This window comes from Lynx canadensis, chromosome E1, assembly GCF_007474595.2.
Source record: "Lynx canadensis isolate LIC74 chromosome E1, mLynCan4.pri.v2, whole genome shotgun sequence".
Lineage (NCBI taxonomy): Eukaryota > Metazoa > Chordata > Mammalia > Carnivora > Felidae > Lynx > Lynx canadensis.
Window position 1 is genome coordinate 15928982 of NC_044316.2, and position 3014 is coordinate 15931995.

The 3014-nt window shown below is 45.1% G+C and overlaps 1 non-coding gene across 1 annotated transcript; it reads right to left on the reverse strand.

The window, feature by feature from the left end:
- Positions 1-2670: 2670 nt before the first annotated feature.
- LOC115501876 lies at positions 2671-2773 on the reverse strand. The gene has a single exon (XR_003964934.1). It is a non-coding gene; the product is annotated as a U6 spliceosomal RNA (small nuclear RNA).
- Between the last annotated feature and the right edge of the window lie 241 nt (positions 2774-3014).

A 3014-nucleotide genomic window follows, 5' to 3' on the forward strand; every position in this document is an offset into this window, starting at 1 on the left:
CTGAAGCACATCTCGGGGACCTCAATGTCCTTTTCATTCGAATACTGTTCCATCAAAAGACTTAGTCTGTGCTGATAATAAGATGGGTTTCACAAGATTGGATCCGACAAAGAGGTGTGGTTAGCTGATTAATTAACTGAAGCAGAGATTTGGGAATTTAAAATTTGGCGACCTTTGTTCTCCCTCAATGCAAGAAAAGATTTCTCTTGCCATCGGGCTGGTTTAATGTAGGGTTGCCTTTATCCATCTGAAATGGAAAGCTATAGGTTTGTAAAACACATTTTAGAGAAATTTTGGTTAAGGAAGGAGATGATTAATACTTCACCGTCTGTATATACTCACCACTTCAAAATAAATCTATCAGTTGTACTTGTTAATTAAAATAAATTTTGGACACCTGGGTGGCTCAGTCGGTTGAGCGTCCGACTCGGTTTCAGCTCGGGTCATGGTCTCACGGTTCATGGGTTCGAGCCTCACATCAGGCTCAGGATTCTCTCTCTCCTCTCTCTCAAAATAAATAAATAAACTTCCAAAAAAAAAAAAATAAATAAATTTCCACACCTCTCTGGGTCTTTGCTTTTCACACCAAAAAATATCTCAGAGTGGCTTCTGAGATGACTTTTGCACCTGCTGTCTCCCACCAGCGACAGTTCACAACTGTGATCCAACAGAACAGCTTCTGATAGTTTGTAGTTTAAAATCCCACGTAGGTCTTTCTGTTCTCCAAATCCGTGCTCTTTCCAGCTGCCTCCTCCAATGCTGTCAGCATTCTTGCCGGTCACCTACAGCCATCAGCATTTACAAAGCCAGAATACTAGATCTGGTCTGAATTTTACTTCACAGACCAAGTCGTTATTTTAATGAGAGGCCTTAGCGTTTTGTCTCTGCATTGCTGCTTGTGTTTCTGGGGTTTCTGGGGAGTTTCCTCCAGCTCTGTTCTGGCACCAGGGGTAGCTTGACTGGTCCACCCACATCAAGGGCAAAGTTTTGCCCGCCAAGGAGCCTCCTTGAGAAACCCATGCCGCTACCCCCCCCCCCCCCCACAATGTGGGCTGTAGTTCTCAGAGAGTCCCTTGCCCCAGGATGCTTTCCTTGCTCAGAGGCATTTCCCCAGGGCACATCAGGGGCTTGGGGAGGTGGGGAGGGGGTGTGGCTGGGGTAAGCTGAGCCCTGGAGACTCATTCTCAGGATACTTAGTTCTGCAGGGAAGGAAAACCACCTCCCTGGAGCCTCCTCCCTCCTCAAAGGAGGAATTCAGTGAGGCAGAAATTAAGAAAACCCTCCATCTGGGGACACGGGCATGTGACTGGAGAGAACAGACATGAAGAAGTCACCCTCTTTACAGATGGCTAACAGAGGGTAGAGTTACCCTGAGTTAAATAGTGAACTGCAGATTTTCATTTTCACCAAAAACTTCCATCTCATTTTTTAAAAATGTTTATCCATTTTTGAGAGAGAGCAGGGGGAGGGGCAGAGAGAGAGAGGGAGGCAGAGGATGTGAAGTGGGCTCTGTGCTGATAGCAGAGAGCCTGATGCGGAGCTCAAACTCACAAACTGTAAGATCATGACCTGAGCTGGAGTCAGAGCTTAACCTCTACTGGGCCACCCAGGAGCCCCCCAGTCTCATTAAAACAAAATTTTTTTTTAAATGTTTATTTACTTTTGAGAGAAGGTGGGGAGGGGCAGAGAGTGAGGAAGACAATCTGAGGCAGGCTCCAGGCTCTGAGCTGTGTGCACAGAGCCTGACTCAGGGCTTGAACTCACAAACTGCAAAGTCATGACCTGAGCCTAAGTCGGACGCTTAACTGACTCAGCCACCCAGGCGCCCCTCCCTCAGTCTCATTCTTAATGCCAATTACCTGGGGAAAAATCATGAGATCCTCTATTCCACTCCCAAAAGCTCTGTTTTACAAGAACAAATCAGTCAATTGACATTTACTGAACATCTACTAGGTACCACTTACTTTTTCGCATATACTATCTCATTTGTTCCCAGTGACAATTTATTTTAAGTAGGAATTAGTTTTCCCATTTTACAGATGAGAAAACAAAGTTTTGCAAGTGTTAAAATTAAATTATTGTTATTACACACAGCCATGAACACGAGGGAATAAAAATGACATCTTTGGGTTCTACCCTGACAGCAGAGAATCTCTCCTCAATCAGTTTTTTTTTTCAATATTTATTTATTTTTGAGACAGAGAGAGACAGAGCATGAACGGGGAAGGGTCAGAGACAGAGGGAGACACAGAATCTGAAACAGGCTCCAGGCTCTGAGCTGTCAGCACAGAGCCCGACGCGGGGCTCGAACTCACAGACCGCGAGATCATGACCTGAACCGAAGTCGGCCGCTTAACCGACTGAGCCACCCAGGCGCCCCTTTCAGTTTTAAGTTCACAGTGTTTATTCTTCATTTTTAATTGTGGTAAAATACACATAACATAAAACTTACTATTCATTTTTTTAAAAGTTTACTTATTTTGAGAGAGCATGAGTGGGGGAGGGGCAGAGAGAGGGAAAGAAAGAATCCCAAGCAGGCTCCACACTGTCAGTGCAGAGCCTGATGCAGGGCTCGAGCTCATGAACTGTGAGATCATGACCTGAGCTGATATCAAGAGTTGGATGCTTAACCAGCTTAGCTATCCAGGTGCCCCTCTTACTCATTTAAAGAAAAAATGGAAACAAAAAAAGAATTTGCATGTTATTCTTGCACAGGGGCCATGCTAATCTTCTCTTAATTCAATTTTAGTCCCTGCACTGCCAAAGTAAGCACCCATCTTACTCATTTTTTATTTATTTTCCCGAGAGAGAGAGAGAGAGAGAGAGAGAGAGAGAGAGAGAGAGAGAATCTTAAGCAGACTCCACACTCAGTGGTGAGCCTGATGTGGGGCACGAGCCCACATCCCTGGGATCATGATCTGAGCTGAGATCAAGAGTCGGACGCTCCACCGACTGAGCCACCCAGATGTCATCCACCTTATGCATTTTTAAGGGTACAGTTCAGTCAGAACATT